The following is a 22,587-nucleotide window of genomic DNA, read 5'->3' as shown; positions in this document are numbered from 1 at the left end:
CTTCGTACTTTTTGGAAAAGGACAAAACCTTTTTTTAAAGAGAAAGAACGTAGATTTATCTATACACTTTTTGTACATTGTAGATTTTATGAAAAGGTATTATGACTTTATTTTTCTATTTAAAAACAATGTAATATTAAAATTAATTTTTAATAACTAATATTATGAATTTATAATTAAATAAAAAAATGTTGTTCTTAACGATATCAATCACGCTAGGGTTTATATGAAACAAAATTTATATCTTAGAATTCCGACGATGATCTTAAACTATTAATACGGTTTAATCCTGCATTTTTAGTTTTATTATATAGCCAAGCATAAAAAAGAACGTATATTCAACTTGAAATTGTTAGTTTTCCATGATCGAAAATGAGAGAAAAACTTCAAACTCTTCACTTGATTAACCTTCTCTATACAGAGCTTATTACATATATACAGAAATCAAAACGTCTGACTAACTCAATCATAAACTACAGTTTTACCATTCATGCTGATTTACAAAAATACCCTTTAGTTCATTTGAGATGTTGACCCCTCCCCCCCCCCCCCCCCCCCTCAAGCTAGAGGATAAGGAAGGAATCCAAGCTTGGAAACAATATGTCTATGTTGAGGTCCACAAAGTGATTTTGTAAACACATCCGCCACCTATTCATTGGTATTAACATGGGACACAAAAATAAGACCTGTTTACAACTTTTCTCGGACAAAATGGCAATCCAATTCAATGTGTTTTGTCCGTTCGTTAAATATGGGACTAGTTGCATTGTAGATGGCAGCCTGATTATCACATTTCAATGGAATTAGAGTGATGTTGGAGACTTGTAATTCACTTAAGATTCTACTAAACCATGCCAAATCTATACATACGCGCCTCATCGACATGTACTCGGCTTCTGCAGAAGATAATGAAACTGTGACCTACTTTTTTGATTTCCATGAAATTACACTTTTTCCAAACAAAATAAAGAAGCTACTAACACTTCTCCTTGTAATAGGACATGATGCCCAATCAGAATCGTAGAATGCTTCAAGATTGAATAATGGTTTATCATTAAAGAACAATACTTGATAAAGTGATCCTTTTAGATACTTCAACACATGTAGGGATGCTTAATAATGACTTTGAGAAGGTGTCTGATTATATTTGCTTAAGTGTTGTACAAAGAAAGCCAAATCTGGTCTTGTGTGAATAAGAAAATTCAACTTGCCAATTAACTGTCTATACACAGTACGATCAGTCAAAGGATCATCCATTTTAGGAAACAAATGAAGTTTAGGAGGTAAGGGAGTAGTAACTGTTGATGAATCAACCATAGAGTAATTAGAAAGTAATTTTTTGATGTACTTCGATTGATGAACTACCATTCCTCCATTTCCTTTGTTGAATTCAAGACCTAAAAAATAGTTTATATGTCATAAATCTTTGATTTGAAATTGTGCATGTAAGGAAGCTTTGAGAGTGTCAATTTCAATAGAATCATCACATGTTACCAGAATGTCATCCACATAGACTGCTACAATTACAATATTATCTTGAGTTTTCTTGATAAAGAGTGAATAATCATTGCATGACCTTTTATACCCTCTTGAACATAAGGCTGAAGACAATTTGGCATACCATTGTCTAGAAGCCTATTTTAATCCGTACAACGATTTGTTGAGTATGCAAACTTGTGAAGGAGATGAAACAATGAATTTAGGTGCAGCATGAATATAAACCTCTTCATGCAAATCACCATGAAGGAATGTGTTATTAACATCAAATTAATGAATATTCCAGCCCCGTTTAACAACAATTGAAACAATACATCAGATTGTGTTAAACTTTATCACAGGTGAAAAGGTTTCGTGATAATCTACACCCTCTTTTTGAGTGAAACCTTTAGCAATTAATCTTGCTTTGTGTCTCTCACAACTACCATCAGCTCTGTATTTTATTTTTTATACCCACCTACACGCAATAGGTTTCTTTCATTTAGGAAGATAAACAACTGTCCATGTGTTGTTCGAAATTAATGCATTTAATTCCTTCTTCATTGCTTCTTCCTAGTGTGGCATTCCTTTGGATTCATGATAAAATGCATGCTCTTTATGACAATCCAAATGTACTTTATCAAGTGTAGAGACACTCATAGAATAGCTTGTGGGATCTTGAGAAGGAATGTTAATACAGAGATTTGTGAGGGTATGAGAACAAACATCAGTACAACCTTGAGAGGTCACATGTTGACATAATTAATATATATTTTAAATGTGTTGAAGGTCTACCAGTACATGTGGTTCTCCTTAAAGGTTGATTAATAGGTTGCAAATTTGGTAAAATGGGTGAAGGAGTTGTAGTATCAGTAGGAGTTGAATTGAATTGATTTTCTAAATAGAAATCATCAATGCAGGAGTTGGGTAGAAAAGATTCCAATGTAGAAGAATGTTGAATGGAATGTAAAGGGAATATGTTTTCGAAGAATTTGACATCTCTTGAAATATTAATGTGTTTTGTTGTTAAATCCAACAATTTGTATGCTTTTTGTCCTTGTGGATACCCAATAAAAATGCACGATCTTGCACGTGGCATAAACTTGTCTCTGCCATTGGATGTAGTTGAAACATAGCATAGACATCCAAAACTCTTCAATTGTTGTAAAGAAGGTTTCTCCTTGTAAAGAAGTTTGAAAGGAATTTTATTATTGAGAATTGTGGATGGTATTCTGTTTATCAGATGAAAAGAAGTTTTGACACATTCTCCCTAATATTGTACACCAATTCCCGATTGAAAATAAAGGAATCTAGCAATTTCGAGGATGTGTTTGTGTTTGCGTTCTACTATCCCATTTTGCTGAGGGGTATAAGATGTGGACTTTTGATGGATTATATGATTGTCTTGAAAAAAAGAAGTACCATGAACACTTGATCCCAAATCCCTTGCATTATCTGTTCGAATAATCTTTACCATTGTTCGGAATTGAATTTTAACCATCTTAAAAAAAGCTTTGGTCAATGACAAAGAATAACTCTTATGAGAAAGAAGATGAACCCAAGTATGTCTGTTGTAGTCATCTACAATAGTAATGAAGTATTTGAAACCATCATGTGTTATGTGTTTATATGGTCCCCAAACATCCACATGTATCAAGTCAAAAGGTGATTTAGAAAAAGATGAACTAACATGAAATGATAACCGATGTTGTTTAGCTTTGGAGCAAATGATACAAGAATGAACATTCGAATCATGACAACTAGATGTTACAAGAGACAATGTTTTGAGTTTTGCAACAGGAATATGACCAAGTCTATTATGCGATAACATTGTGTTTTAACTTCTACAAGGAGTAAACCCAGAAGTTTGACAAGACAATGAAGATGTAAAAATAGACAAATTAAATTTTAGTGAAGTCTTTAGATCATAATGATCAAAACATACAAATCATTAACCCTTTTTCCAAGAAGTTGAAGAGCAAATTTATTCTTCAAGGGAGGGTCCTCCAAAAGTCAATTTTCATCAGTGAAAATTGTAAATGTTTTGAGATGTGATGTGAGTTTTGGAATCGAAACAAGATTATATTTAAAACCAAGAACGTACAAGACACCATGAAGAATTATTGATTCATGAATCTCTGTCACAACTAGCATTGTAGCTAGGAAATTATATTCCCGTGTAATCATTCAACTATTGTAAAACATATACTCTAAGTAAATATCACCGAATGCTCATTTAAACTTACATTTTACGTTCAACAAAGGATCTGAAAACCTTAAGAATCCCGGTTTGAGTCCATATTAGACTAGAATTTCCTTATTGGGCCTAATGGACCAATAAGCATCCAATTCAATTATTTTGGACATGGAAACCCTATTTGGATTCTAAATGGACCCAATTCACAAATATATAACATTTTGGACCATTTGGGCATAGAATTGTTTATTCTGACCCTAATGGGCCTTAATGGGCCATCTTTAATCCAATTAACCTTAGTGACCAATAAATCCATCCTTTTATTCTATTTGGGCCGCAAGTGCTTCCAAGTGCCCAACAGGCCGAAAATTTTGTGTTTAGGTTCCAAAAATCCTAACTAAATGTTAATGGGCTCAAACTATTCCATTCCCACTCCTTGGCCTAAAAATCTCGGCCCAACATCAATTAAACAAAAAAAAGGGGAAATGTAATAAGAGTTGACTTAGGAGCTGCCACCTCCATAATGTTCAACATATATCCATGCAAGGACCCCCATACTTCCATGCAAGTAACCTCACCAACTCTCTCCCCTCTCCTCTTGATATTTCGGCTGAGAACCAAACACACACACACACACACACACTCTTTCAAACACTTCCTCAATCACTCTCAAGCATCATTCTCCTCCTTCCTCCAAGATCTCAAAAATTTGCTAGAGTTCTAAGGATCTTCATCAAGTCATTCCAATAATTGGTAAGTTATTGTCAAACACAAGAATCTTCTTTCATCTTAACATGAAAAACTCCTTCTTACATGGTTTTATTCCATGATCACACCTTAGAAGCTTCATAAACTCGATATCCACAACAAAGGTGTGCTAAGACCAAAAATCTCTTCCACTTCTTCAAAAACCAAAACATCAAGAAAAGGTGAGTTTATACCGCCTTGTTTTCGGTTTTCATATGATTTTGGGGGGAGAATGCAAGTAAAATTTGTAGATCTATGTGTTATATGCATGTCTTGTGTGATTTCTTAGTTTGTTTGGTAAAAATGTGCTAGATCTTAGCAAATCTCAAAATTTTAAGTAATAATGAGCAAAGATCTATGAACTATGACATTATATACATCACATTATTAAGCCAAAAGTGATTACATGTTTAACATATAAAAGATTTCAACAAAAACCTTGTTAAAGGTCAAAAATTGTCAAGAAAACACAAGATAAGGGCAAAAAGGAGCAATTATGTTTTTATAGGGACCAAACAGGTCCTACCTGTATAAAAAGGGATTTTTATGATAAACATACTTTCCAAAGGGCCAAAAATGTAAATTTTAGCTTAATGGGCCAAATTTTGGGACTTACGGTTTTGGGCCCAAAATTGCGAAAAATGAGGTTTTTGGGGATTAAAAATGTAAATTGGCCAAAGTTTGAATCATAATTGTAAATAAACCAAATTTTGGGGTAAAAATAACATTTATTCCTAAATTGGACCAAAAATGTAACTTTTATAAAAAATTGGGTCGAAAGTTACAACTTTTACAAACAAGAGGCTGAAAATGTAATTTTCTGCAAAACTAGGCCATAAATGTCAAAATATAAAATTTTGGATTTGATAAGTTATAAAATAAACTTGAAGATCGATTAGATCTTTGTAACAGGTAGTATGAAGAACATAAACAATAAACAAGACAAAGTTGAATCACAATATGTCGAATGATTGATTCAAACAATCCTCAGCAGAGCTCGACTAAGAACTTCCGCTGTAGAGGATTTAGGGTTACAAGAACGATAATGAAAACTACTCTGATCGATCTATTATTTTGTTACTATTGTTTCAGTCGTTAACCTAAGATGCATGCAAGCACCTATATTTATAATAAACCCTATCAAGCTCACGGTTGGACAGGCCTAAACCGGAGTTACAAAACTGGACTAACTAGCGAGCCCAATTGATGCAATACATAACAAAACACGACCCAACAATCTCCCCCTTTGCGTCAAATTGGAGCGAGACTACTTCTTCTTCTTGCTTGGGCCAGCAGCGGGTGTCTTCTTTACAGTATCAAACAGACGTGTGATAAGAGCGAGAATAGCCTGTCTGAACCGAATGTACCAATGTATCATGTCGTCGAAGTACTTGACATCATCCGTTGAGTTTTGCTTGCATCTGTGGATGATCCCCAAAACATGCTCTAAGCAGGTAGTAGTGTACAGATGTTTGTCAGCCAAGACAAAGAGACATTTCTGTCCTTCGTTTCTAGTGAACATGACAGAATTCCTTCTTGAATCAATTCTGCCCATCTGCATTTGGTTCAGATCACTGGCCGAGCCAACAGGAGAGATTTTTGGTTTCTTCTTAAGTACGCTTGCTATCTCCTGATCCATCAGTGCAACTTCCATGATGTAGCACACCAGCATCCTCTTGAGATGGTCGATGATCGGACCATATTCAGCTTCGTTGGTGAGAAGGATGTTGTGCAATATTATCCAATCATGGGGATTGAGATTCGGAAGATCTGCTAAAGAAATAGCATGTTCGGTTTTGGCAGACCCCCGAAGTACCTTGAACCGAACGTTAATGAAGTTCCCTTCAGATTACGGCTCCAAGACCCGAACGTTGATAATCTTCTGAGCGCTCCAAGTCTGATACTAAGGTTGAGCAGCCTTCAGATAGAAATCAATTAAGTCCCGATCAACCTGTGGATGAGGATGAGGGAACTCTGAAATGTTGGAGAAGGCGTGAAAGATGAACGCCTTTCGGGTCAGTGGCATGTCGAACTGAGAATCGACAGTATTGGAACAATCAAATGAAATAACGGGTTCCAGCCACAAGATACTCGGTGTGTCAATGGCTTCTTTGATCATCTTCTCGAGAGTCCAAGCAGGAAAAAGAGTTTTCCTACTCTCAAGAAGGTTGTGGGCTTCCTTCTGTTTTCGTTCAGCTTCTTCAGCCTCTTTTGCCACACGAGCATTGACATCAGCCTCATTGCGTCGACTTCTGCGCTTTAACAAGTCGGCAATGGTTTCTTTGTCTTCTTCCTCTTCTTCCTCAGCAATATGTTTGCCTTTGTCTTTCACACCCGAACCGGAGGCTTGGCCTACTGGAGGAGGTTCGTTAGTGTGAGTTGCCTTTGAGGAATGAGGTGGTTGAGATCCAGACTCCTTCTCTCCCCCTTGTTTCGGAATGGACACGAAATCAAGTAGCCCTTCGATTTTGCTTAACAGGGCAAGGGCGGGAGCAAGCTTCTCTGCAAGGGTACGCCTCACAGAATAGTTAATGATCGGATCATGTGCTTCGAGGATGTTGGAGATGGCTAAGTGGACATCCGAAACACACATCTTTATCACTTCCCTTTCGGACTGAAGAGATTCAATCTCCTGTTGAGACTGGGAGAGTTGAACACTCTTGACCTTCAGAGCACTGGTCTTCTTTGCAAGAACATCCATAAGAGAGTTCTCAGCGGCCAAATCTTCTTGAAGCTTCGAGAGACGCTCGTCTATGGTGGTGCGAAAGGCTGAGTTGTCGTCAGAAAGTGTTTGTTGAAATGAAGCGAAGGACTTCAACTCAGTAGAGACAGACGTTGTCAATTGTTGAACAATTGGTTCCAACATAGTCTTTGCCGCATTTTCACTCTCCTGTAAAGACTTTAACGGGATAGAGGCATCAGAAAATAGTTTATCGACTTTTTCGGTCGCAGCCTGGCAGGCTTTTGTTGAGGCGTCGATGGCGGAGGTTGCAGAAGCAATGGAATCTTGCTGAGCCTTAGAGAAAGCGTCAACAATCTTCTGAACTGCATCGTCAGAAAGAGATGACTGAGAAGTGGAAGATGAGGCAATGAGCAAATCAACTTTGTCATGTAGCTCCTTGAGATGTCGTTTTGTAGCGGGAGCATCGTCATCATCATCACTCTGAATTTGAAACGGACTATAGTAGACCGAGTCAAACGTCATATTTTCCCCGCCAAGGAAAGGTTCGTCACCTTCTGAAACATGACCAGGAGAAGGTGGTGGTGGTGAAGCTGGTGGAGCTGAAGTATGGGTAGGTTCAGGTTGGGTTGTTTCGGGTATAGGTGTAGGTTCGGATGTGTTTGTGGTTTCGGGTGCTGGGGTGGTTTCGGGTGCATCAGTATGAACCCTCGTATCAGATACGTTGGCTCGAACATCTGCAGTGGATGTTGTAGTTGCTTCGGTGAATATGGGTGTAGGTATGGGGATTGAAGTGGATGGTATTGAAGTAGTGGAAGTTATGGGGGAATGGAAATAGGAACGGTTCTAGGTGGGGAATTAATGGGAGTAGGAGAGACATGAGCCTCTGGGGTAGGAGATCTGGGTGGAGTGTTGCCTCTTGGAGAATCGTCAGAATCCGAACTCTCACCCTCAAACTCGCTTGAGGAGGAAGCGATGATAAGCTTTTGCTTCGGCTGAGTTTTTCGGCGTTTTGGCTGTGGAGACTGAGCAGCCTTGGTTGGTTTCCTCTTCTTTGGAGAAGGGCCTTTAGCCCCTTTCGCCACCTGTTTCCTTTTTTCAGCCTTCTTGCCTCTTGGAGCAGGCTTGTCAACATCGTGAATAGACTTCAACATCTCTGGGGTGAGATCCCTCGGACCAGAACGCTTGAATCCTTTGTACGTCTGTATAATCAGGCTGTCAGCAGGAACATCTCCATACATAGTTTCCGAAATTGAACCGTTGAAGGGAAGCTTGGAAGCGTCCGAGATAATGATCTTCGTGGTATGGAATGTACCAATCGAAGACATTGGAGCACCAGCAATAATGGGGACGTGGTACTTGTCCATCACCCATTTCGTGACCAAAGTCCAGAACCTGGCGTAGGAAATTTCAGAGTGTCTGGAGGTAGAGGAGAGACTCTGGATGAGTTGTTGCCACAGAATAGACCCATAATCCATGTTGATGCCATTGTAGACACCATACATTATCGACAAAAACAACCTGCTAGCACCATCAGATCCAGCGCTTCTTTCAGAGAGCCCTTTGAATAAAACAGTGAACATCCCGTTCCACTGTGGCGGTAGACACGACTTCTTGAACTTGGCGACTGAAGAAAGCACCTCCGTGTAACCCATGTTGTAAAACATGTTGAACAAATGCCCCATGGGAATCGATTATGGGTTAATCCTCGAGGAATCAGGTTCAAACCCTAACAGCGAGCAAAATCTTTGCTTTGAAATCGAGGCTTTATGCTGAAAGATGTCGAAGAAGATTTGATCAACGACCTTGTCGTAGTGAGCCGTCGCAAAGATCTGCGACAAGAACTCCATTGGAACTGATTCTGCTCTTGTAAGTGCAGGAGTAATCGGCGAATACTTCAAACACTCGATAATGGGGAACATGAAGGCATCGTAAACGTGAGGGGATAAATCGATTATCAGGCTTTGTTGTGGGCGAATAGGCAGAATGTGGGATGTTGCGTGAACTGAAGATGAATCCGCCATTGCTTGAAGAGAGTAGAGAAGATGATGAACAGTGAAAGTTCAGGGATTTCTTGCGCTCTGGAAATTTTAATTGCAGTAAAAAGGTAATCGGTAGAGGATGTTGCCTTTTATACTGTGGGGTAAGGAGAGAGAAAGATCTTCCCAAATCTTCTATCGAAAAATGAAGAGTTTTCCGGAGTTGACTGATGCGTGACAGTTAGGGTAGCCGATGATCACACATGAGAGAGAGTGTCAGATCCCAAAGAACATGCCTCCCATCAAGCGTCGTTTGGATATGAACCGTTTCAGATTCACACGCGCCTTTCTTGCGTCGTTTGGAGATTAAACTTTTCCGATTCTCACGCATGCCCTTTTAGCGCCGTTTGAAATCAAATCGATTAGATTCCCGCCTGAGTCAGCATGTCTTCATCTTATCCCTTTAAATTGTAACGGCATCTTTTGAAAAATATCGCCACGTGGATTAAAATCAACCACAGCCTTTAATCAACTGCCAATCCAAGTAAAATGCCTTGTAATTAATAGAACCTGAATTTTGGAAAATCAAAGATTTTCGTGCTAAGGGTGTAAAAGAAAAGAAATAAAGCAATAATCTTTTGGGAAAAATGTGATGTCAATAAAGACACGAAACAAATGATTCCGGGCACGAATCTCTTGCTTCAAAGTCAAGAGAGACCTTAAAGTGTTGGTGTGGTTTCCCGTTGAATGACGATCAAACACTTGTTAAGAAGTGTTGAAAGACTTCTTTTAATTAGGCTTATTAGGGTGGCTTTCGCTTCGATTCAACATTCCTAATCTTGATATAAGATAGAAAGTGAACGAAGTACTTGTGAGACCGATGTAGTCTGTTGAACAAGTAGGTTGGGAATAATTTAAGCTAGCTGGGAATATAAAATAAATCTCAACAAAAATTTAAAACTGGATCCCAAGGGAAGAAATGTTATGGGTGTTAACAATTTCATAGGAATCACACAAAAGAAAATTTGAGATATCAAGTAGGTACGTACATCAATTCATTAGTGAAAACTAGAGCAAATTAATTGTTCACTGTCAATTCAGATTGGGTATTGAATTTTGGGTTTCACTCAGCTCGTAGTGGCACGAAACTAAGATCATGAACGCAGTTATTGGGTAACCATAAAGCTCAGTGGTAATTTCTGAGAGTCTCAAGGGTTACGTTTGTGAACTAAGTGGGATGGAGAAATGTAATGTAGATGGTGTAAGAAAGCAAAGTACCTCTGCTGAGAACGATAGGACAAAGCAGAAAACTCTTATCTCTTGTGAGAAGAGAGTTAGGTAGCTCATGATTAGAATAAAGGTGATAGCCTAATTGGGAAGACAAGGTTTGTGTATACCAAGTCATTAACGCTATTATTCAGAATCAGATGAGGCTTTGGACACATACATCAGCATGCTTCTAGAGACACTTAACTAATTTAACAATTTCCCCATAAACAAACACACAAATAAAATTAAAGCCAAAAAGGAAATAAAGAACAAAATATTTTTGGAGTTTTTGAAATTATATATTAAGAAAAATATTTTTGGAATTTTTGATAAATAATAGGGAAAAGAAAAAAATAAATAAAATAAAATAAAAAAAATTAAGACTGAGAAAGAAAATAAAAAGTTAAAAAAACTTTGGAACCGAACCCGAGCGTTCGGTTTATTTCGGGTCTGAAAAACTTTGGAACCAAACCCGAGCGTTCGGTCTATTTCGGGTGAGAAATTTTTTGAAACCGAACCCGAACGTTCGGTCTATTTCGGTTACCAAAGAAAATAGATTTTCAAAAAGAGAATAACTTTGATAATAAAATAAATGCAATTGGAACAATTATACATAAGATCTACAACCAAGAAAACTACCTTTAATTGATGAGCGAAAAGCAGATTATTCAACCGAACCCGAGCGTTTGGTTCATTTCAGTACATTAGTACAAGACCCGAACCCGAACGTTCGGTCTATTTCGCTTCTTACTGTTGAGATTGAGAAGTAATCTTTGGTACTGACTCCGATTCCATCATACCTAGCCCTTGTAAAATTTTGTTGAACGATGCTTCAGGAAGAGCTTTGGTGAAGATGTCAGCCAGTTGATCAGTGGTTCGAACAAAATGAATTTCGACGTTCCCATCTTCCACATGATCTTTGATGAAGTGATAGCTCAGTGCTATATGCTTAGTCTTCGAGTGTTGCACTGGGTTATGACAGATCCTAATTGCACTTTCTGAGTCGCAATATAGTGGGATCTTTTTCATATTGAGTCCATAATCCCTGAGTTGACTTTGGATCCAAATCACTTGAGAAGTACAGGAGGCAGCTGCAATGTATTCCGCTTCAGCTGTAAATAAAGACACACATGTTTGTTTCTTTGATTGCCAACTAACTAACTTCCCGTCTAGGAATTGGTAGCCTCCCATGGTGCTTTTCCTGTGTAGTCCACAACCTCCAAGGTCTGCATCTAAGTAGGCTTGAACGAAGAATTCTGAGTTGGATGGATACCACAAACCTAAAGAGGTAGTTCGCTTGAGATAACGGATTATGTTCTTCACTGCAAGCATATGAGGTTCTCGCAGATTCGCCTGAAATCTAGCACAGTAACAAACAGAGAACATGATATCAGGCATGCTAGCAGTAAGATACATCAGTGAACCGATCACCTGGCGATATAGCGTAATATCAACTGCTGGCTTATCCAATGATGGAGTAAGCTTGGTGCCGAACGCCATTGGAACTTTAACCTTTGAATCTCCCATCATGCCAAATTTTGCAAGGAGAGTCTTCGTGTAAGCTTCCTGATTAATAAAGATGCCTTCGGGTCCCTGTCTAATATTTAAACCAAGGAAAAAGTTAATCGGACCCATTGAGCTCATTTCAAATTTAGTCTCCATCAGCTTTCTGAATTCAGCCGTTAAGCTAAGTTTCGTTGAGCCAAAGATGATGTCATCGACATAAATTTGAACAATCATAAGGTGGTTACCTTCCTTCTTACGAAAGAAGGTTGGGTCAACCGAACCTTGTTTGAATTTGGACATCTTTAAAAATTTGGTTAGCGTTTCATACCAGGCCCTCGGAGCTTGTTTCAGTCCATATACGGCTTTGTCCAAAATGTAATAGTGATTGGGGTACGTTTCATTGACAAATCCAGGAGGTTGCTCCACGTACACGGTTTCTTCAAGTTCTCCATTTAGAAATGCACACTTGACATCCATTTGGTAGACCTTAAAGTTTTTGTGTGCAGCATAGGCAAGAAATATTCTGACGGATTCCAGCCTAGCAACAGGAGCGAAAGTTTCTTCATAGTCGATTCCTTCCTCCTGACAGTATCCACACTACCAGACGGGCTTTGTTTCGTATCACGTTGCCTTCCTTGACCATCTTATTTCTGAAGACCCATTTGAGACGAACAACTGAGGCATCTTGAGGAGTTGGAATGAGACGCCAAACTTTATTCCTTTTGAGTTCATTTAGTTCATCTTGCATAGCTTGAACCCAATCGGAGTGATCAAGAGCAGTGTTAACTGTCTTTGGTTCAACTTTTGAGACGAAGGAGTTAAACATGCAGAATTCGACTTTTGAAAATAAGGAAGTTTGTTTTGCCTTTAGTTGTGATCGGGTCAGGACCGTTTCAGAGACATTACCGATAACCTGAGAAACAGGATGATCTTTGGTCCATTTGACGAGAGGAGGGTAATTTGGATCATAAGATGGATCCAATTCAGCGTTTACCATCTCTTCTAGTTCGGATTGACTTTCATCGTCATAAAGCATATCAGCATTCTCCCCCTCGACAGATAAGATTTCAGGTATTTCTTGAGTATCTTGAGCTACAAAAGTTTCTGGTGGTGCTAAGCTTTCGGATGTTGGTGCACCTTCGGGTGGTGAGGCACTTTCGGTTGGTGTGGCACTTTCGGTTGGTGTGGCACTTTCGGTTGGTGAAGTGCGTTCGGGAGCAGCTTGAGAACTGTTCTCCCCCTCAATATGTGAGCTCGGTTGTGATGACGAAGATGAATCCTCCCCCTCAACTGAAGCATTGTGCTGTGGAGGTTCGTTGGAACATGATACTCCATCATTTATTCGCTTTGCAGCATCTTCGACAAGTTGCTTCAGATGATCTACTCTGTTGTCTGCTGCACTGGCTTCTGAGAGAGTGGCCTTCTCTGGTTCATCAAATAACTCGACAAATTTCTCAAAGAGGTTTGCGATTGAGGCTGTGACTTGGCCAGTTTGAGGAAAGATTTCTCCAGCTGTGTCTTCGTTGGCCTTTAGCTTTTTGACATAGCTATCATCAAAAGTCACGTAATAAGTCTCTTCTATTTTCCTCGAGCGCTTGTTTAATACCCTGTACGCTTTAGAAGTGAGAGAATAGCCCAGAAATATCCCTTCATCGGCTTTGACATCGAACTTGTTACGATGTTCTTTAGAATTGAAGATGAAGCACCGAGAACCGAACACATGGAAAAATTTGACATTTGGCTTCCTGTTGTTGATGATCTCATAGGGAGTGAGAGTGAATCGCTTATTGAGATATGACCTGTTCTGCGTAAAACAAGCAGCAGCAATAGCATCAGCCCAAAAATATAAAGGTAAAGAAGCAAAACTTAGCATGCTTCGGGCCGCTTCACACAAAGATCGGTTTCGTCTTTCGACAATCCCGTTTTGTTGAGGAGTGTAAGGAGCTGAGAAGTTATGACTGGTTCCTTTGTCGGCTAAGAATTCTTCGAATTCTTTATTTTTGAACTCTAGACCATTATCGCTCCTGATGTTGCGAACGACTTTCTTTAGTTGTACTTCAATCTGCTTGATAAACGTCTTTAGCTTGAGAGTCGCTTCAGATTTGTGCTTCAGAAAGAACACCCATGTAAAACGCGAGAAATCATCAACGATGACAAGAATATACTTGGTACCGCCGATGCTTTCGATACATGATGGACCACACAAGTCAATTTGAATTAACTCTAATGGTTCAACAACTTTAGTGTTCACAATCGATGGGTGACTTTGACGACTCTGCTTCCCCATTTCACACGCAACACATAAATGTTCTCGATCGAATTTGAGCAATGGAAGACCTCGAACATGACCACCTGTGACAAGTTTGTTGATATCCTTGAAGTTGAGATGAGAGAGCCTTCGGTGCCACAGCCAGCTTTCGTTAGATTGTGCTTTAGATAACAAGCAGATAGCTGGATTCCCTTTGATGGGTTTGAGGTTCAGGGGAAACATTTCGCCTTTGCGCTCCGATTTGAGAATGACTCTTTTAGTTTTCCTCTCAATTATTTCCGAACCCTCATCGTCGAATGAAACCTTGAGACCGATACCTCCAACAAGCTGAGATACACTGATGAGGTTGTGCTGTAGTCCTTCAACGTATGCAACCTTCTGAATCGTAAAATCACCATTAGTAATCATTCCATAACCTTTTAGTGTGCCGAAGGAGTTGTTCCCGAACTTGACATTTCCACCGTTTGAAAGAGACCGAAACTCCCTCAGTTCCTCCTTCCTTCCTGTCATGTGACGTGAGCAGCCACTGTCAATATACCATTATTTGTCAAACTGCTCGTCACTGATAACCTGCAAAAATTAAGCAGATTTAGGAACCCAAAGTTTCTTGGGTCCACGTGAGCCTTTCATAGGAACAGGAATAGTAAGAGAGATGTCAACAAGATATGTTCTTTTTATTAAAGTTGTTTCATCATTCTTTTTAATGGTGAAAACCTTAATTTTATTGGGATTTGTTACTTTCGGTTTGGATTCAGGTTTAGGCACTGGGACATTGGAATGCTTTTGATCGGTTTTGACTGAGGAAACCTTCGATTTTCCTTTCAAATCTGTTGAAGATTTTGGATTTTGAGCATTAACAGAATTGGATTTAGAATGAGGTTGAGAGGCATTAGAAGAATTAGAAGAAGAGGAACGAGAGAAGTTAGACTGAGATGAGCTTTTGGCTTGAGATTCTAAGTGACCCTTTTGTTTTTTATCATTAGTGGGACCGAACCTAAATCTTTGGTCTCTTTTGCTCTCGGAACCGAACCTCTGCTTTCGGTTGTCAAATTTTTCAGAACGGAACGTATCCTTTCGGTTGTTTTGACCTTCATAACCAAACCTCTCTCTTCAGTTGTTATGACTTTCTTGTGACCTAGCAGTGTTTTTCTCTGACTTTAAATTTCTGTCATGATAAGAGAAATGGGCATTTTGAGATTGCCAGAACTATTTTCTTTCAGAGAGATTCTTCTTGTATCTCTGATTCCTTTGCTGTTTCTGATTTCTCACCTGCTTCGGCTGACTATGGATATTCGCTTTTTGTTTTTGCTTTCTGTCAGCTGATTCACTTTGAACTGACGAAGTTTCTCTTGAAGGAGTGACTTCTTTTGCAGGAACTCCTTTTTCTTCAGGAACATCTTTTGTACCACTAGTACTTGGCACGTTGAAGCTATCAGGCTTGTTCAAAGGCTCTGGCACATATCTGCCTTTGGTTTTCCATGAAGTCCTTTCTGACAAACCAACTGTTTCGTCAGCATTGTCGATAGGAGCAGACCAGAAGAACTCATCACAACCATCAACATTGTCTTCGTTTACAATAGCTGTGAGTTCGGCTGTCTGATGTTCTGTTATGCCTGTGACTTTATACACCTGATTTGGAGTTGTTCTCACTTTTTGGTATACAACAGCCTTTTCTTCAAGGATCGGGGACTTTTGTTGGGACAGTCGAGCAAACTCCACAGAATTTTCTAAAATAAGATTTTTGTGGTTTTCGGGTTCGCTCTTGATAAACTCTGAACAGTCAACTTTGTCTTCAACATAAATTTCACTCATATCATCGTCCTCATTGAGCTCAGATGCATTTTCAACATCAATTTTATTTTCTGAGCTCAGGTTGGCATTCAATGAGTCAAACTTTTGTATAGTTTCGGTTCTTAGTTTTAGTTTATCATTTTCATCCAACAGATTTTTCAGCATGTCTTTATGGTCCTTGGACTTTATGAAAGATTCGATTTTGTCTAGACCATACATATATGTCGGATTAACATCCTCAGACGAAACAATACTTTCACAGTTATATGCTTCAGCGTCAATTTCATCCTCCTTAAACTCAAGGAAGGGCAAAATCATGCGATGAATTTTCTGCCCTATTTCACAGTTCAAATGAAGTTGAGTGATATTAGTGTAAAGACGCTTAGCAATTAAACAAAAGACATTTCTCTGTTTTAAAAGTTTTAAATTGTCTCTTTGTAAATAAATGTTTTCATCCTTGGATTTGATTAACTCCGACTCCTTTAGCTCGATCCACATCCTTCGTTCCTCACTCTTTCAAGATACCCTGCTTATTTGGTCAGTTAGGTTAGAATTGTTGACGCGTGTTTGAGTTAAACTGCTGTCTAGATGAGAGATTCTTGAATTGATATTTTTTAATTCCTTTTCATATGAACTTTGTGGGACTTTGAATGAAACAAAAACTGATTGTACCTTCTTGATTAAATCATCAAGCTCGTTAAACTGCACGCTGAGAGGTTTTGCTGTGAAGCACAAGTCCTCTCGCTCCTTTGTGTCTTCATTCCCGCCATCTGTGTTGTATCCCCTCATCTGAGACACGTCTGACACCATTAAACACTTTCCACCGCTTCCTTCACCTTTTGCAACATAGGCCTTCCCATGAGATGGCTTCCTGACTTCATCGTCTTCAGAATCAGTTGACCAGACCTCCACGCCACCGAACTCATCATCCGCTACCGAACCCTGCACAATTAAATCATTCATAGAGGGGTTAGCAGTGGATTTCTTTCTTTTGATCTCTTCTAGCTTTTTCAACAGCACAACTTCTTCGTCTTTTTCCTCATCCTTTTCTGCCATTTTCTTGAGGACACAATCTTTGGCATAGTGGTTCTTTCCTCCACAATAATAGCAGCTGACACCCGAATCTCCTTCAGCTTTCGGTTCCTTCTTTGGTTCTTCTGCTTTCGTTTCTTCCCTAACCTTTTCAGAGCTGTAACTTCCCTGCCAATTTCGGTTCTTATTTGCAGGGAACCTTTTCTTGATGAACCTCTTTGGGTTTGAGACCATCATTGCATAGTCTTCAGAGGTAAGGCCATAATCCTCTAGGTTGAGGTCTTCATCTTCCATCACAGCTTTGCTTTTGGACAGAAGGGCCAATGAACCCAAGCTTGAAACCACATTTTTCTCCTGCAACACGATCTTTTCTTGAGATTTCAGAATGCCTACCAGTTTCGCCAAAGAGTAAGATTTGAATTGCTCATGCGCTTTAACAGTGGACACAACCGCTCTCCACTCAGATCTGAGACCGTTTAAAAATGTAACCTTTTATTCAATCAACTTCCTTTCAATGTCATGCTTAATCATCTTACTAAGAAGATGATTGAAGCGATCGAACGTCTGAGTCACAGTTTCTTCAGGACTCTGCTGGAATTCACCAAATTCGGACAACAACAAGGTTTGAATGGAATGCTCTAGATCTTCGTCCGTAGAATATAACTCTCGCAGCCTATCCCATATTTCTTTGGTAGTGCTACATGAACTCACTAGCCTAAAAGTGTCAGATTGAAGAGCGAATCTGATAAGTCTCAATGCTTTAATATTGCACTGAAATTTATCTTTTTCGTCTTGAGCAATATCTTTAACGTCTTTCAAAAGATCATTATATTCCTTCTGAGTTTTAATAATTCTTGAAGTTGCTGAATGAGCGAATGGTCCGGATACGATTGCTTCCCAGATGAGATATCCATTGTCCTCAGATCCGATGACATAATCTTCAAAGTGATGTGCCCAGACCTCGTAATCTTGGGTGTAAAGGATGGGAATCTTTGTCGTAGATCCAATGCTGTTTGAGATGTTGATGGGATTGGATTGAGACTCGTCCATGCTTGATCGAATAACCTGTTTAAAAGATCAGACTTGTAATATATTAAATTAGGGCAACACAAATAAATGTTGAGTTACATCAATTATGGGATGACGGCTCAATAAATATCAGTAAATGCGGAATAACCCTAATCGCAACCTTTTTCACAGAAAAGAAGTGTATGAATTACACAGCCTCATGCTCTGATACCAATTGATAAGTTATAAAATAAACTTGAAGATCGATTAGATCTTTGTAACAGGTAGTATGAAGAACATAAACAATAAACAAGACAAAGTTGAATCACAATATGTCGAATGATTGATTCAAACAATCCTCAGCAGAGCTTGACTAAGAACTTCCGCTGTAGAGGATTTAGGGTTACAAGAACGATAATGAAAACTACTCTGATCGATCTATTCTTTTGTTACTATTGTTTCAGTCGTTAACCTAAGATGCATGCAAGCACCTATATTTATAATAAACCCTATCAAGCTCACGGTTAGACAGGCCCAAACCGGAGTTACAAAAGTGGACTAACTAGCGAGCCCAATCGACGCAATACATAAGAAAACACGACCCAACAGGATTAAACTTTTGAATTTCTAAACATTTGGGACAAAATTGAAATTTTTTATAAATAATGAATTAAATTGGCATTTTTACAAGACTTTGGGCCTTAATTAAAAATTGGAGGATTATTGGCCAAAAATGTCATTTTTACAAAAAGAAGGGTTTTTATCATCAATCTAGTAAACCTCGTGCTAAAACAAAAAACAGAACAAAACAAATGAACAAAATATGTTGATAACTATTTATTGGGCCTAATATTCACGTTACTTGGCCATTGGGCCCTAAGGGCCCATTTAAGTATATATTGAGCCCAATGTATTCCATGACATGTTTATTTGGTCTTAACAACCCACTTACATATTAATTTGGGCCTAAGTTATGGGTTACGTGTTTATTGGGCTTTTGTGGCCCGTTTACATGCCTATCGGGCCTAAATTACCCTCTTACATGTTATTGGGCCTTTTTGGTTCATTTACATGCTAATTGGGCTTGGAATGAAATTCACAAGCTAGTAGGTCGTAACTATATCTTTGCGTAATCATTAAACTTCGTATACTTATATATGTACCTTTAAAATATGAAAAACATACCACATATACGTAAACATTAAACATAGTACAAAAGGGGTTGAGAATCTAGTGAGACATGTTAGTTGGCACCTCTGAGTGTACACTCGTATCCTGTAGTTATAATCCGAGTTTCCTAGAGGGAAAGCGGGAGTTTGTGTATGGATCTATACAGGGTGACCACCGACGCCTCAACTGTTCGCTACAGCTAGACTAGGCTAGTATAGGGCGACAAAATCTTGAGCAATACTGACATTTGGAAAAATGCCAAGATGGGCAACCTAGTCATTATCATGCATGGTTATAATAGCTCATATAGGGATTCAATACCAAATATAACCTTTCGAAGATAAACTCTTCGATTGTGTCAATACAAAACGACTTATTTAACGATACAAGAACCTAGACGTTGTTATAAAACAGAAAATATCAGATTTTCTGAGGAAATTATTCATATACGTTTATCACTTATTCACAATACAATGAATCTAAACTACACTCATACAAGTTATAACTATGAAATTCACACATGCATTTATACTTGATTTTCACATCATTTTCCGACAATTTACAGAAAATAACGGATTTTGTGGGTTCTTACGAAAGATACAAATGCTTTTATTCAACCATACTTAGGAACTCACCAACATTATATATGTTGACCGTTTTCAAACTAACTTGTATTCTCAGGTAATCGTTAAGCAGGAAGGATTTGCAAGAATGTATGAATTTGTTTTGTGTAACATCACGTATCGTCCTTTTATAAACTTGAAACTATGTAACTTATAACAATGTACTTGATGTGAACAATGCTAGTTGTTATATGTAATTTTGGTGATGAATGTGTTATGTTTCATGTATATTCAGTGTGATGATCATTCAATTCTTAGTCACACGAGCCCCTGGACGTTTCCACTGTCTGGTTCGGGGGTGTGACAGGTTGGTATCAGAGCAATGTTTATAGTGAACTAGCATATCTAACCATACATGATATGCAACTTTAAACACAATGGGACTAAATAACTCTGAACAAAACAAAAATTTCACACTTATGTGCGCATATTTGGATAATAACCTAACAATATTTAATAAAAGCTTCTGGAGGAAATTGAACACTATGATTAAACCTGGGCAGTTATGTAGTCATATTAGGGATAAATATAGCCTGATCAACTATATTTATTCAGAATATAACCAACATGTGTTCGGGAGTAATCATAGCGGGAAATGAATCCAAAAGCCTACCCCACTCTCCAATAACTCTAGGGAACCCAAACACAAATAATTAAGTATACTATAGGGATAATCAAAACATGACCTATTCATACGCCCTCATGCAGTCACCATGGACGACGCTCAACAAGGAGTCCATTTTTATCAAGCCCTAGTGGCTCATGGGATGCTAGAGGAGAATCCCGAAGATGGAAAAGGGGGAGCTCCTAACATTGGGCCCGAAGAGTACACTTATACATACTATGAGTTTGAGGAGACTGATGAAGACATGGAGGAAGATAGGGAGGCGAATGAGGGCCCTGTCGAACCACCTACCGATGAGGCACCCCAGGACCACCCAGCTCTACCAAGGGATCCTGTTGGTGAGGATCGTTCGTTGGAAGCAGAGGTTGCCACACTTCGACAGCAACTATTTGCTATGGAGGCACGAGCCGTGCAAGCTGAGCAGGAACGAGATGAGGTCATCGAAAAGATGACCGAGATGGCTTAGTTGTTGGCACATAATTTTGGGATATGTTATCGTTACCGCCATTAGGAATTTCTCAGTATGATCGGGATCAGTAGTATATCTATTAGTATTAGGTTTCTGTTATGTGATCTATGATATGTACAATCAACTCTATGTTTAAGTGACTACACTACTCATAGGGTCATCATGCTGCCGGATTTTATATTTATATGTACTGTATGCCTTTTGGAAAATTTTCATGTATAAAAAGTGTTAGTATTAAGGAAAATGCTTTATGTTTTATCATGACGTTGTTATCTGCTATGTGTTTTACTTCCTTGTTTTATGTCAATGTGTGAAATTATTTAAGTACATGCTATACCCTTAGTCTATAGGATCACAAAATCGCAAAAACCATAGGCACTCAACATCTTTTTGTTCCATGACAGAAAGATGCCGCAGAGACCCAACTGTGTAAACAACGCAACACCAACCCCGCCAGAAATAAACTCGGTTGCATTCCAGGCAGCAGTGTCCGCTGTGGTCACTGCAGCACTTGCACATATTCACAATGGAAACAACAGAGAAGGCAACGGACAACGAACTGGAAGTACAAATCAAGGAACAAATCACGGAGCCACACGACCATGCACCTAACAGGACTTCACCAACGCCAAACCTCAGACCTTTAATGGGACAGGAGGCGTCATAGCCCTGAAGCGATGGATTGATAAAGCAAAATCTGTTTTTGAAATATGCGGGTGTTGGGATGATTGTAAGGTCAAGTTCGCAGCCTGCACATTCATTGATCAAGCCCTCCCCTGGTGGAATGGCCATATTGAGGCCATGACACTCTTGGTGGCAAACACGATGCCCTGGGAAGAGCTAAATGAGATGATGTTGGCGGAATATTGTCCTAGAGGTGAAATTCAGAAGATGGAACAAGAGTTGTGGAACCTCATGGTTCGAAACTCCAATATCGACGCATACATATCCAGGTTTAGTGAGTTATCTCTTATGTGTCCTGGAATGATCACCACAGAAGGGAAATAGATTAAGAGGTTTATCTGGGGACTGACTGCACCTATTCAAGGGAACGTCATTGTTGCAAACCCGAAGACATTTGATAGTGCCAAGAGACTGGCCAAGAAACTGTATGATCATGGCAATAAGAAGGGTGCCAAAATAGTGGAGGTGGAGGGTAAGAAGGAAGAAGAGAGTAAGAAAGTAAGAAACAACAAGAGAAAGAGAAAACAGAACTCAGAATCATCTAAGAAGCAACAAACTATGACTATTCACGCTGCAACACAAGCTACCACCACACCACATGCTTCAGCCTCATCCATGCCAAATGATTCAAAGCGGTACTCGGGAAATCTCCCCAAGTGCAACAAATGCAACTTCCACCATCACGGGAAGTGCAGAGAGATGAGTTGCACAAGGTGCAACCGGAAGGGACACACAACGAAGTATTATAGGACTCAGCTTCAACAAAACCAAATGACAAACAACAACAACAACAACAACAACAACAACAACACCAATGCTGGAGCTAGCTATACCTGTTACATATGTGGGAAAACTGGACATATCAAGCGAAACTACCCCAACGCGAAAAATCAAGGGGCAGGAGAAGCCGGGAGAGAATTGACAATGGGTCAGGGTGAAGCGGTGCAGGACCTAGCCGTTGTCACCGATATGTTCCTACTTAACAACTCGTATGCATGCATCTTATTTGATAGCGGAGCGGGGCGAAGTTTTGTGAGTAATAATTTCAAACACTTACTAAAA

The sequence above is a fragment of the Lactuca serriola genome, chromosome 9 (assembly GCF_051521515.1).
Source record: "Lactuca serriola cultivar US96UC23 chromosome 9, Lser_US96UC23_V15, whole genome shotgun sequence".
NCBI classification, from domain to species: domain Eukaryota; kingdom Viridiplantae; phylum Streptophyta; class Magnoliopsida; order Asterales; family Asteraceae; genus Lactuca; species Lactuca serriola.
The sequence above is the reverse complement of the archived record's forward strand: the minus strand, read 5'-3'. Positions refer to the sequence as shown.